The following is a 15,621-nucleotide window of genomic DNA, read 5'->3' on the forward strand; positions in this document are numbered from 1 at the left end:
AAATAAATGTTTCTATTAAGCAGAGGACTATGAATACTAAAATTCCATTGCTCCTACACACTGTTCCAGCTAGCTGTTTCTTTATCCTTCTTAACCTCTCTTGGAATAAACTGGGTCTCATTTTCTCAAAACTCATTTTCTCAAGTTTAAGTGACCATTTTGAAAAGATAGTCAAATCTGAATTGTATTTACCTCAAATTAATGACATTCTAACATTTGAAGGGTAATAATAATACTGCCCATTTATATATATATATATATATATCACTTTAGGAGTTTACAAAGTACGAATCAAATTTGATGAGCATTTCAGTTTTCCATCGTTTCCTACTATCTCTGAGCTTTGTAAAGTAAGCTTTGCTCTTTGTAAACCCCCTTCCCTAAAATTCATTTTTCTCAGGTGAAATTAATGCATTTAACAAAGATTAAATAAGACCATTATGTTAAAACATGAGCTCCCTGAAGGAAGTATATTATGGTATATCATATAGTACTATATATTGTTTAGTATATAGTATATTAATAAGTGCTTATTGCAACTGTTGAATTAAAAACACACATAAATACACAATGATTACCATGCCATTTTAAAATGAGCTATAGCTATTTTTAAAGCTCTGTATAGTAATATAGTCTCTTCTTATGAAGACCAAGGAGAAATATTTCTTCCAATAATGCAATTCACTTTCCATTTTGATTTCTTTTACTTTTTAACTCTGTAACATCATTTTGACTACATCTTTCCAGGCAAAAGCTAAACTTGAATAATGTGACCTTATCCTATCTTCATGGTTAAATGGAAAAAGAGCTGCTATCCCTGTGGCACATTGGTGCTCTTAAATGTTGGAAGTACTTTGAAGACTGGACCTAATGGAACTCTTGTTTCTAGGTTACCTTGTGCTTTTTTATTTTGAATTCAGGATTTACCACTAGAAAATTGGTGCCCATAAGTGATAATGAGGGGTTAATTTTACTGACAATAAGAAGGGATTTAACCATGTGACTTCTATTAAAATTAATGGGGGTCATTGCTAGAACATTGTAAATCTTTACCATCTATGTTCTAATTATTAATCACCATTAAAATAGTAGAACATTAGTGTTATTGCTGTTCCATGAATTTTATTTGAACATCATTAGCTTTGAAGGAGAGGAACTTCATACACTTGGAGTGTTATTATATCTGGTTCTGAGATTCGCATTTTAAGAAGGACATTGACAAACCATAGTATGCCCATAGGAGGGTGACCAGGTTGCTGGAGGGGCTAGAAAAAGTGACATATTAAGAACTACATTTGTTTATCCATTTAAAGAAAAGATACAGGAGATGTTCTTATCCTGGGGTTTTGAACTCCCTTTAAAAATATGCCAATACCCAAATTTGAATTTAATAGATTTTCTTTGTTAAATTTGTTTTATGTTTAATGTTTAATATTTCTTTGTTAAATACTTATAGTTGGCTCAGTGGATAGGGAGCCAATCTGGAATCATGATGATATGAGTTCAAATATGGCTTCAGACATTATCTATGTGGTCCTGGGCAAACTACTTAACCTCTGTTTGCCTCAGTTTCCTCACCTGTAAAATGGAGTTGATCATAAGCATCTACCACCTAAGGTTGTTATGTCATTGGGAGGTTTCTGGGATATGTCAGAGGAGCTGTCATGAAAGAGATCAAGCTAGAATGACGGACTGTCACTAGAATGTACAGCCAATAGTTTTGTTTCAGAAAAGCTTCCCTGGCAATAAAAGAATAGTGTGTCTCATTACTTAGAAGGAAATCACATTTTTTCTCAGGTAATTGTAGAGCAAGAGAGGTGCTTCATTTTGAAGGCAAAATCTCAAATAAATAAAACTGACAAATTTGTCCCAGTGTAAGTGTTTGCTTCTAATTCTGGCAGCAAAGTAGAGATTTGTCTAGTGCCATCACTTTCTTCTTTGGACAACCTGCAGAGTCTTTGGTAAGGTAAAGGACTAATGACCTAAATAACGTATGTGCCTCCCCAAAGGTGATTTCATTCAGGTTGAGCTATCTGTTTAAGGATACCAATCCTTCTTATGCTCATTGAATTACTAAATTGATGGAGTTCTCTATCAGTCTTTCCCAGGAGTGAAAATGTTTTTAACTTTATACATTTCATCTGCTGGTATCTCCTTGAGATCCTTTATTGGGCTCATTCTGAATTTGGAATGGAGCTTGGCAACCTTTACAGCAGAAAGGCATTCTACATTAGATAAGGACTAGATCATTAGGTTTTTGTGCATCCATAATCAAATGTTAATGTTTTGTAGGAATGGAATCATATATGTATATATATATATGTTATATATAAAATAAAAATGGACACATAGAATTCTTTAAAGTTTACAAAATGTTTTACATACATTATCTTATTTGCAACTCATAATAGACCTATGAGGTGGATAATAGAGGTGTCCATTTATTTGCTTTACAGATTAGAAAAATGAGAATGTTAAGTGACTTGTTCAGGGCCAGATAGATAGAATTATAAATTGAGAGATGGAAAGGACCTGAGAAGTCATCGATGCAAACCTCTCATTTTATAGATTAGGAAACTGAGGCACAGACTTGCCCAGGGACATATAGCTAATAAGTTTCTGAGGTAGGATTTGAATCTAGGCTTTCCTGATGCCACATTGAATTACCTCTCCCATACCTCTCTCATACTGCCTTTCCTACAGTACCAGAGATAGAATTCGAATCCAAGTATTCCTGCCTCTAAGTCACTTTGTACACTGCCTCATAACACCCATCATATACATGAACTCTCATCTGCCACTTATCCTACTTGCTCTGTTTCTCTTATTTGGGGGAGTCATCTCTCAACCATCTAATAAGTACGTGATATTTCTTACCCATATGATAAAAATGGAAAAGGACTAGATTTAGACAATTCTCAGCTATTATAACCAAAGAAAAGAACTTTCATTTTTAAAAGCATATAAAGAAAAATTTGTCATGTTATGTTCACACTACCCAAAACAGATGACATAGGTTGTTATTAAGGCAATGGGCACGTAAATCACTTCATATCCCTTGTTTCAACAATGCAGACTGTTGTCCGGCTGGCTTTTGATTCCGATTTAAGCACATGATTCAAAATGACTTTGGTGGGTTGTGGTGCTTGTGGATTTATGGGACACTTGTATGTGGAGCTCTCATGGCTGTACAGCAACCCTGTCGTTTTTTGTGATAGAATCACTTCGACTGTTTTAGATTTATGATGGAAATAATTCAGAATAGAGTAATAATTTTCCCTTGGCAATTACAGTACCATTTGGTACTTTGTCCCTAAGGGGGAAATGAATGTGCTGGGATCTATCCATGAGTTCAGTACCTCAGCATAGAGAACAAGCCAAGGTCAGAATGTTGCAGAATAACACAATGCTTTCATTGGCTTCTCTGATCCATCTGCCTAATTAAGCCCTACTGTAATTGCAAGATCTTGTACAACTTCAATGGGAATTTTCAGATGACATGAGGATTTTAGCAAGATATACAGTCAAGATGCTTGTTTATTAGTTTAAAAAAAATCAAGTACTGTGAAGACTGTCTTTCTTTTGGCCCCTAAAGCAGAATTAAGAGCAATGAGGAGTTGTAAAAAGAAGTTTTTTAAAAAGTTGTAAATTTAGGGTTCACATAAGAAATTGATCCATTAGCCAAGAACCAACAAGTATTTATTAAGTGCCTACTTTACTCCAGGCACCATAGTATGCATTGAGGATAAAAGACCAAAAGAAAAATAAATTAAACAATACTTATAATGATTATATGTTCTTAAAACAAACAAAAGAAAACAAAACAAGAGCTATCCTTGTTCTTCAGCAACCTTCTAGCAAGGACCAGATGACACTGGACACTGGAGGGAGAGGTACTGATCAGCTTAGTTGACCACCATCATCCCCTCTAATTCTGAGATTCTTTGATCCTTAATTAATCCAGCAGCCTCATATGTATTGCATTGCTGTACTTAGAGCTAATCTCCATGCAAAGTTGAAAGTGGATCTTCATATAGTAAGTCACTTAATAAAAATGGGCTTTGTAAGCTTTCTGCCCATAAGTCAGTGTTTCAGAGTTGGTGCTTTGCTTTGCCTATTTCTCCTTTCGCTAAATATTTTACCAACCATTTGACTGTGGTTCTGCAGAATGATTCCATATATTTAGAGTTTTTTTTTTAATCTCATGAAATGGAGTTAGAAATAATTTAGCATCAGTTCCAGATTTGTCCAACTCTGCTATTAAAGCAGGCTTGAAGAAAACTAAATGGAAGTTTTAAGCGTTCTCTGGGATAGGATTATTTGGATTATCACTTGGATCCATCTTGGCTGAGTTCCAGTGAGAATTATTTTAATACTCCTCTGACACACAATGATGATGATGATGATGATGATGATGATGATTGACCAATTGATTGCTTGATGGTCAAAATGTGTGCTTTATGATTGGTGAAATACATTACATATATTATCTCATGATTATTTAAAAAAAAAAAACACCTGTGAGGGAGGTGGTATCCTGGTTTTACAGATAAGAAAACTGAAGCTAAAGAGTTTAAGTGACTTGCTCAGGGTCACCCAGCAAGTAAATATCTAAGGACTCCAATTCTAACATTTCTTAACCATTATGCCACCCAGCTGCCTCACCCATCCTTCCAACTTTAAATACGGTAGGTCAGGGTGGCAATTCTCCTATGAATTGGCATGTGTGGCACTCACTAAATAAGGTGTTATCCTTTAGCAATGTATTCCTCTTGGCTTTTTATTTTTGATCATCCTTCTTCCAGATTTTTAGAGCCCTGATCAAGGGGGTTGGCCAGGTGTTCTAGGAATTTTTAGAAGTTGTATAGTAAAATAGTGACAATTCCTCACATTGATATTGATACCTCTATTAGCAAATCCTCTGGGACAGAAGCTCCTTTCTAATAAAGGTAGTCACATCTTTTAAAAAATGTTCATAAATCACATGAATCAGAGTTGGCATGGCATTCGACTCAACATCACTAGACCTGCTAAGCTTCATGAATGCCGACACCTTTGGGCCACTTGTATTTTTGTTCCCACACAGCTTAAAGTAAACAGGGTAAACCACAGCAAATATGGATGGGGCAAACTGTGTCTTCAATATCACTAGCTTCTTTTCCTCCATTCTTATCATTGTCAGCATTGATATAGGACTTTAAGGTTTGAAAAGCATTTTATAAATATTATGTCATTTAATCCTAAGCAATTCTAAGGGATGGATGAAATTATTATCTCCATTTTACAAATGTGGAGACTGAGGCAAACAGAGGCTAACTGACTATCCCTTTCAGCTCTTTGGGAGAAAGAACTCTTACCCCTCCTCCCTTAATTTCATCCTTCAAGCTCCTAGTTTCTATGCATTCTCTAACCCCATTTCCTTTATCCTGATATTAATAATTTATGATTAGCTTTGGTGGAAATGAGTTTTGGTCCTACTGTTATCTCAATAAAGTATTTGTTTATTAAACATTTTATAGCTAGTTGTGGAATGAAGGACTATGCTTAGTTAAAGGAATTCTGGACAACTAAGTGGTACAGTAGATAGAGTGCTAGACCTGGAATTAGGAAGATTCATCTTTCTGAGTTCAAATTTGATCTCAAACTCTTACTAGCCATGTGACCCTGGACAAGTCACTTAAGTGTATTTGCCTCAATTTCCTCATTTTAAAAATCATTTGGAGAAGGAAATAGCAAACTATTCCATTATTTTTGACAGGGAAATCTACAATAAAGTCTCCAAGTATTGAACTTGACTGAAAGTGCCTGATTAACAATAGCAGGCATTTGGTAGCAATAGTGTATAAAAGAGTGAATCTAGAAATTGCAATATACATAAGACTGGTCCTAGTTAAACCAGAGTCAATACATTATTATGAACTGGGAGAACTATTGAAGGGGAAAACCTTGGCTGTCTCCTGTCCTTTTTGAGGAAGGGCAATTCAAAGACTATTTTGGCTAGAGCTATTTGGGGTCCATTTCATATAGTTTGGTAGGACCGACCTTTTCTTCCCCAAGAACTGTAATCTGTTCTTACCATAGTTTTTCCTTGAGGCCATCTTTCATCTAGATTCTTTCCATGTTTCTATGTAACCCTTTTTTCTCTTGATCACAGGCCACATAGCCTCCATACACAACCTTACTCCTACTTTTGCCCCCAAGTCCCTGAATTGCTATTTTATGTTTCTATCCACTAACCCACACTGCCTCCCTGACCACAAAGTATACACAAAGAGAACAAACTATGTTGGAGGGGCAAAAAGGATATTGACTAAGTGTCAGGAAAGCCTCTTGATCGACATTGTCTCCACCAATAATTAAGCATTTGTTACTCACCTACTCTGTCCCAACACTATACTAGACACTGGGGATACAAGTAATACAACTACTACAAAAAATGAAACAGTATCTGCCATCCAAAGATCTTAAACTCTACTATGTTTCCTTCCAAATCAAAATTTCTTCAATTGTTCATGTGACCCTCGATCCATATCATTGAATGTCAGGGCCATAAAACACTTCTGCCTCTTTCCCAGTTTTAATTCTCTCATCTAATTGGCATACTTCTCTCTGTCTATGGATGCAAATCTCATTCTTCTCCATGACTCGGAGAAGATCGGTCAGGACTGTTGCATTCAGAAATGGCCCTCCCTGAAGGCAAGCTATCACCAAGAAGTGCAAAGGCCCTCTGCCCTCAGCTAGACTCTGGAGGACCAGGCTGCTTCATTTTTCTCATCTTCACAATAGGACTGACCAATAGTTCTGGTATTTATAAAATAGGGAGAATTCAGTTCCTTGGAATAACAATTGTCAGGTGGTTTCATTTAAAACAAAATACTCTATTCCATTCCTTTTAGAGTAATTAAGTAAGTCTCTTGATCTAAGTTTTTTTTACAAAAAAAGCCAAATGTCACTTTTATTCTTTTGAGGCCAGAAGAACTGAGATGAGCAAAACGAGAAAGTTCTTACTTATTCCATTCTACATGCCTTTTTAAAAAACAAACAAACAAAAAACAAACAAAAAAATAAAACCTCTTACCTTCTGGCTTAATATCAATACTAAGACAGAAAAGTGGCAAAGACTAGGCAATCAAGGTTAAATGACTAGCCCAGCATCACACAGCTAGGAAGTGTCTTCATCCAGATTTGAACCCAAGTCCTCCCTAGCTCCAGGTCTGTGCTACCTAGCTGACCCAATAATGATTATTGTTGTTGATAAGTCATTTCCATCATGTCTGATATCATTTGGAGTTTTCTTGGCAGAGATACTGCAGTGGTTTTCTATTTCCTTCTCCTGCCCATTTTACAGAAGAGGAACGGAGACAAACAGGGCTAAGTGACCTGCCCAGGGTCACATAGGTAGTAAGTGTCTGAGGCTGGATTTAAACTCAGGTCTTCTTGACTCCAGGTCTGGCATTCTATCCATTGTATCAGCTAGCTGCCCCACAGGCTCTTTTTGAATGACTGCCTGAATACTAATTGAAGTTGTCTCATCAGCGGCATGAACAAAGGAATTGGTTCATCTGCATTTCACTGTATCTTTTTGACTCATATTTTAACTGTAGTGTCAAAGCAGATTATTTTATTTACACATATGAAAATAATATGAAATAAAAGACATAGAATAGAATTCACACATGGATTTTGTTCTGGGTCATTGATTTTATTATTGTGGGGAATTTTAACTCTAGATATTATGCCTATGTAGAGAGGAAAATTATGTCTAACTTAAGAGACTCAGAGAGTTGTCTAGTGCATATAGTGGGTAATTGAATTGCCCACAGGTACACAGTTGATATGAACAAAGATAGAACTTGATCCCAAGTCTTCATCTTCTGTGCGTATGTGTGTGAAAATGTGTACGTATTCTCTAAAGAGCAATATTTCATCAGAAAGACCTGTTAATATTTTTTCACAATAAGGAATTTTAAAAAGTTTATAATTAAAAATTCAGATTTTGTTATCTTTCATATTTCTGCTTATAAAACTTTTCACAATTGTATGATAGAAGTATTTAGAATATCCAATTTTTAAAAAATGCTTTGTTTCCAGATTAGATGATTTGAAATAATAATAATTGCTTACATTTATCTAGGTCCACAAAATTTTTGATTATGATTTAGTGTGTCATATTATCCCATTTTCAGGTGTGGAAATTGAGGCTCAGAGATTTTAATGAACTTGTCTAATGTTACAAATGCAGTAAGGCTAGATCTGGAGATTGAACAGGAGCTTTTAAGAGTCAGTTCTCTTTTTACTAAAGATAGTGGTAAAGAGTCCTGTTTATCCTGGATGAAGGATTTAGGATTCAGAGGGTCAGAACAGAAATACAATTCTCAGAATTTCAGTGTTGGAAGGGATCTTAGAGGTCATCTATTTCAATCTTTTTCTGATCAAGAATCCTATCTCCAACAGTATTGCATTGATCTATCCTTTGCTTGAAGAACACGTGAAGGAGAAATCTGAGCCTTTTAAATGTGACCACTCTACTGCTGAGGAGGCTTTAATTACTCTACACCGAGATGAAATCTATGTTTTTCCAATTTCTACCCATTATTTTGCCCTCTGGAACCAAGAAAAAGAAGCTAAATTTCTTTTCTACTTAAATCCTTCACATTCCTAAAGATAGTCATCATGGCCCTGCTAGGTTTCCTTCTCTCCCAAATAAGCATCCCAGTTTCTTTAATTAGTTCTCATGGACATGCTTGTGAAGTCTTTCACCATCCTGTTCATCCTCCTTTGAACGCTGCCTGTCTTATCATCATTGTTCTTAGAATGTAGCATCCAGAACTAAATGCAATATTGCAGACACTAGACTAGGCCCATTATCTCCTTCAAAAATAACCTGGAGAATTCATAAGTCATTTCTCTTTAAACTTATCACAACTCTCTAGTTTCAAAAATGAAATAGCTTGCAATGGCTGACATTTTGTAGCTAATGTTTTATTGCGAACATTTTGTTCTGAAATATAGGGAAACTGCTTTTCAAGACCTTAAATATACTATTTACAAAACAGATTTATATTTTATACACTGTACTGTTCACTTCTCCCTATATTCTTCCTCTAATATTGATCAAAATATCAGTAGTAGTAATGACAAATATCATTAAGAACCAATTACACACACACACAACTCTAAACTACTTAGCTTGTTCAATAATACTATCTCTGAAAAAAATAATATTATCTCTGAAATATTTAACTTGGTAATGAAGCTGATTAGCCACTTTCCCAATTAAATACAGTTACATATTGACAACAAGCAGGTTGAAATAGTGAGTGAGTGGGAAATCAAGTGTGTTGAATTATGCATTATTCACTTATATTACAAACATATCCGAATGAATAGTTTTAGAGGGTTTGTAGTGGGGGTGGTTGATCTGTTTTCTTTTTTTAAGACTTTTTAAGACTTTTGTCAAGACTTTACTTCATTTAATGAAACATCTTCCACTCATTACCCTATGCTAAGTCATTACTTAGATAACTCTCCCACACATTTCTAGCTTATCTTTACCTTTTGTTCTCCTATGTGATGTACTATAGAAAACTTTTCAGACCTTCACTCTATCCTTACAAAATTTACAATTAGAGAGAATTAAAGAGTCATTTTTTTTAAATGTGAGCAATCTATCCATTTACTTTATGCTGTAGATCTAAGATTTATTGTAGTTTTTGGTCATTTCAGTCATGTCTGGCTCATGACTCCATTTGGGGTTTTCTTGACATAGATACTGAAGTGGTTTGCCATTTCCTTCTCCAGTTCATTTTACATATGAGGAAACTGAGGCAAACAGGATTAATTGACTAGCTAAAGCTGGATTTGAACACTGGTCTTCCTGAATCCAACCTATATGCTTTATCTACTGTGCCATCTAGCTGCCCACTTCTAAGATTATTTTTAATTAATCCCAAATTGCCTGTTATCTCTCCCAATTAACAGCAGGCTTCTTGAAAGCAGAAATAGTTTTTGCTTTTTTTTTTTTCTTCCACCCATAGCCCAGAATTTGGCTCATAGTAGGTACTTATATATTTTATATGTGTAAGAGATATATAACATAATAATAAATTATTATTTACTTGGTTTGACCAAAGTATACTGTTATGTTAGACTCACATGTTAGAGGCAAAAGGAACTGGAGGAATCATCTAGACCTACCCCTTCATAAAACCATAGATTTCAAGCCAGAAGGAATCTGAGGGGCTAACCCTTCATTTTGCAGATGAGGAAACTGAGGCCAGGACTATTGAGTTATGTGCACAAGGCAATGCAGATAATCTATGTCAGATATGTATTTTCCACTATACCATACTGTCATCATTTTAAAATAAGGGAACTCAGACCCAAAAAGATGATGTGACTTGCAGTGGATCACAGAGGCTCATTAATAACTTAACCAAGACTAGCATTGTAGTCTTCTGATTTGGTCAATGACTTCCCACTTCCCACTTAATGAAAGCATCCATATTATGTTTGTTTGCACAGTATATGAGTACCAGATTCCTGTACAAATGAGGACATCGGAATTTTGTAAGTTCTAATTGCCTTGCTCAACTTGGGAGGTAGCTGATGGAGAAAAGATCCTATTTCCAGTTTTCTTAACTTGTCTTTGCCTACAGTCATCCAATGGATTTTCAGTGTTTTCTAAATAGAAATTTAAGATGTATAATGGGTGAATTATTTGAATGGGGTCCTTTGGGGAATATCAATGACATTTCTCACTTTCCTTCTATGTAAAGTGGACTCAACAAAATTATTGCTAAGCCCCCTTACTATTTTCACTTGTTGTATTATGAAGTATATGTCAAGAGGAGTCAAATCTATGTGCCTCACTTAATGATCCCTAGCTATTAACTTAAGCATATAGGTAACAGATCTGTATTATGGCAGCTAGTCCGTAAAGTAGATAAAATGCTGGATCTGGAGACAGAAATGCTTAAATTCAAATGTAGCCTAAGACACTTACTACCCCTGTTACCCTGGGCAAGTCACTTAAGCCTATTTGCCTTAGTTTCCTCATCTTTAATATATGCTGAGGAAGAAAATTACTCCCATATCTTTGCCAAGAAAAACCCCAACAGGGTTCACAGAGTCAAACCCAACTGAAAAGACTTCAGGCTTTGTTCACAACAATGACAGATCTGTGTAGGATCCAGATGGTGACTGTTCTCTCTCAGTAGATAAGTCCTCAGGAGTTGCCTGTGGCAGTAAAGGTTAAGGGAGTTGCCCAGAGTCACACTGCTAGCAGTTGTCCCATGTTGTCTCTTCATGCACTAAAGAACAACAAATAGGAGATGTGAAAATACTTCCCAACTATTGAAGCCTTTCCAAATACTAAATCATGGAAAGTATGTGCATATGGCATTGTTTCTCATGTAAAATGCAGCTTTCTTCTAGTGGGTTGTCCACAAATTCAAGAAAGAAGAGTTTAACTATTTTAAATGCTTCTCGGCACGGGGGGAAATTGCTTATTCAATTTTAGTTGACTTAGCCCAGTTACATGACTCACTTCCAAGTATACTTCTTATACACAGATGCTTTTAACTACCCCAAAATAGCAAATATGTAGTTTTTATCTTTATCTAAATTTATCTTATAAATTCTGCAACTGTGAGAACTAGAAAACTGTAGAAGTTGGGGTCAGAAGGGACCTCACTGGCCATCTAGACCAACCAACACACCAAAAAAGCAGCCCCAGGACAGCACTGCCAACAAATGGCCATCTGCCCTTTGATGGAAGGCCTCCAGGGAGAGAGAATCCACTATCTACAAAGACAAGCCAAGTCTAATTTGGGATACTTCTAATGATTGGCAAGGTTTTCCTCTACATCAGGTTTAAATTAGGTCCTTATCTATTTTCACTCATCACCCCTGACCATACAAAAATGCTGAAACTCTCTACTACAGGTATGACATTTTAATTACTTTCTTGGTAATACTCCTTATTTCTAGTTAGGGAAAACAGCACAATTTACCAGGACTTACATTTGATTAAGTCAAAGAAAATTAAGACATATCTAATCAATCAAGTATTTTTGTTCTTAAAGACTGATCAAATACATTGGTGCTTTATAATACTTGTACAATATTCAGACAAAAATTTAAGTGCCTACTGTGTGCCAATGACATTACTAGGGATATAAATACAAAGAATGAAAGAATATCTATTTGAAAGGAATTTGCATTCTAATGAAGGAGACAATGAGTACATATAGCACATATAGAATATATGTGAGGAGAATGAATCCCACTAAAGTCACTTATAGTTCATTTCATGACCAAGTATGGTACTCCTGTTGGCTCTGGAGTCACAAGATCCAGATTCAAATTCCACCTCCCTCATTTACTAGCTGTGGAATTTGGAACAAGCCAATAAAGCTCTCCAGGTGTCAGTTTTTCTTCAACTGTAAAATGATGAGTTTGAATTAGATAAATGGCCTCCTAAGGTTATATCCAGATCTTCATCTATGGTTCCCATGAAGTACAAATACTTAAATATAAGAAATTAGTTTTTTTCATGACCATTTATTGAACTGAGTTGCATTTTTATTACTAGGCATGTTCTTACTACTAAGCTAGAATTAAATAAAATAGAAAACAATCATAAAACCACCTGAATTTGTTGCTGCATCAAGATTATTTATTTATACATCTGATTGATTTAACATTCATTCAACAGTAATGTATTTAGATTACTGCCTAGGAAACACTGTTCGGAGGGAAGTGAGACACAAGCAGTAATAACTGACTTGTGAAACAAGGGCAATTAGGTGGTACAGTGGAGAGTACTGGGCCTGGAGGCAAAAAGACCCAAGTTCAAATGTAGCCTCAGATACTTAAGCGCTCTTTGACCATGGTCAAGTTACTTAACTGTTTGCCTCAGTTTCCTCATCTGTAAAATGATCTGGAGAAAGAAATGACAAACCATTCTAGTGTCTTTACCAGGAAAACCCTAAAAGAGGTCAGAAAGAGTTGGACACATCTGAAAATGACTAAATAAAATAATACTTTTAGGCTTACAAAGAGCTTTTGCATCCATTATTTCTTTGATTCTTATAACAACCCCCAGAACTAATGATGTGCATATTTTCCTCATGAGGAAATCAATCAACAAGAATTTATTAAGTGCCAAGCATTGTGCTAGGCACTGGTGAAATTATTGCCAAAAATATTAAATAATTACTACTCAAGTAACTTAGCTTTTAATGAAGGAGATGAACAAATATTTAACTTTATACAGAGTAAAAAAAGAAAAAAATACAAATAAATATAAAGCAGTTAAAAATAGGAGACAGTTAAAAATACTAATTAAAAATGAGAATTTAGAGACTAAAGCACTAATGAAACCCCAAACTACAGAGATAGTAGATTGGAAGAGATTGATATTTTTAGTCTTCTGGATCAAGTGCCCTTGCATCATGACTTTCTCAGTTCCAATCCTCCTGGGGCTCACAGTTCAGTAAAGGTAATAAGACATTCATTTCAATAACCATAATACATATAAAATAAAAAAAAATGTTAATTCTCCTATTGTTTCTCAGGAAATCCCATGGGTACGGGTACTGATTCACTGGATTCCTTAATGAGCTCTACAATTTTTCCCTCAGAAAGGGAATGAAGTTTGGTTTTGACATTGCCACTAGCAGTTGAGAAATTTGTATCTCCCCAGAAAGCTCTGTACTGTTATCAACTGTGTTCAGTCTTAGAGAAGAGTTAGGTTTTTCTCTTCATTATGGTTTATCCCAGCATTCTGGGGAAAATATCTTAAACAATTCTTAGCTGTAGCCAATGTCTAAGATTTCCTTCACATTTTTAAAAGGCACTCAATGGCCAAAATAGATATCAGGCATGGGACAGCTATTTATTTCATCTAATAGACACACACAAAAAATGCTTAAAAACAGATTTGTAAGAACATAAGAGCAAATGTTTTAAACAAAATAGTAACCTATGAAACTTGTTCTATTTTGCTGAGAAGTAAATACAAGTTTTTTAGGGTTGTGGGAAAAATATGGTAAACGCTTTTACCTCTAACCTGTGCAATCTGTGCTACTCACAAATTTAGATCTCTTGATCTAAAGTCCATGGCTTGAACTTTGTTAAGCCTTTCAGCTCTAGCAAACACTCCCTAGTTTCTAATGGTGATGGGGTGTCTTATTATCTGTCATTTAGCATTATTGTAGGCAACACTTTTCACTGGGCAACCAACCACAGATCAGCCATATAGCAGTTCTCAGATGCACAAGATAGGTGCCAGACTTGAAAAAATCTGTCTCAGAATTGTTATTCAGTCACCTGTTTCAGGAAAGAAAAAACACAAGAGGCAGCCAGAGATCTGAAATCTAGTCTGAGCTTGCCCAGCCGAGCATCTTTGTGTTTGTACCAGCCCTAGCCACTATGGTGATGGAAGAGAGAAATTCCCCACGCCTCACTCCTCACTACAGGTCAGCTGGAGAAATGGAGGAACTATACTGTTTCATCTCTATGTCTTCATTCATTTGTTGCTCCAAGCTAAGTCTGACTCAGTCTCCTGGCAGTTTAGATTTGATTTAGGAAGAAAATGAAATGAGTACGTCATTTAGCAGTCATGGAAAGGAGATTTACCTACTGATAACAGGAGGATGATCAACAAAGATGTAATAAGGACAGGAGTTGATTCAGCTGAGTGAAATTTCCTCACCTCAGTTGTCTATCATGATCCAGCAGGTGACAATCATAGAGAACGCAGAGCTCTTTGTGGCTGATTTTTATTCAAGCAACCAGAAAGCAATGCCAACAACCTTGACTTACAGTTCCCTCACTCAGTCTTTAAGGCTTAAGATTTAAGGCTGCTTAATATCTTTTTGAGGAAAGATGATATTAACTTCCATGGGAGAATGCTGAGTTTTGGTTATTGCTCTCACCATAGCTGAGAAGACTTTTAACATTATTATCATGTCAAGGAAAATAAATAGTATCTCTATCTCCAACCGTGAGATTAAGCCATGCATTGTTGTCTAATACACAGTTAGTTTAGTGTCTCTGTTCCTTGGAATTTGTACATAGCAAAGCAGTGGCCATATTGGCCGGTTGCTTCCCTGTGCCTTTGTGTATAATATGGATAGCATGTTCTTTGGCCGAATTTAAAGAGCTCCACTTTTTAGCATTTTTTCAAGGAGTCTGATAATGGTCCCCAAGGTGACATGGTACCCATTGTGAGAAGGAATAGATAAAGAAAGAAAACTCTATCCATTTAACACCTGTAATTTGAACCCAAACTGAAAGTTCAATTAGATTTTCATAAATGGGCTGTGAAAAGTGATGCCACTTTTAGTGGCTTAGCTTTCTCCCCTTCCCCCTCCTTTAATAGGGTGAGAAGAGGCAAGTGAGACTTTGAATATGAGCCTCTAGTTTTATAGCAAAGTCTTATTTGGAAGTAGCAACACGGAGGGAATCATAGCTCTAAGAGACTCAATCTCTTGCTGTCCTAATTTAGCCACCCTTTGGAAAACAATCTGAACTAAATGTCATTACCCAGAGCTACTTGAAAAGTAAAGTAGACAAATTGAGCAGCCTAAAGAATGCCACTTCAATAATCAATTA

The 15,621-nt window shown here is 35.8% G+C and overlaps 1 protein-coding gene across 1 annotated transcript in view; it reads left to right on the forward strand.

Moving 5' to 3' along the window:
• The window catches only part of TRHDE (thyrotropin releasing hormone degrading enzyme), a 463,529-nt gene that overhangs the window by 387,402 nt on the left and 60,506 nt on the right, over positions 1-15,621 (forward strand). The window lies entirely within an intron of this gene.

This window comes from Monodelphis domestica, chromosome 5 (genome assembly GCF_027887165.1).
Source record: "Monodelphis domestica isolate mMonDom1 chromosome 5, mMonDom1.pri, whole genome shotgun sequence".
NCBI classification, from domain to species: domain Eukaryota; kingdom Metazoa; phylum Chordata; class Mammalia; order Didelphimorphia; family Didelphidae; genus Monodelphis; species Monodelphis domestica.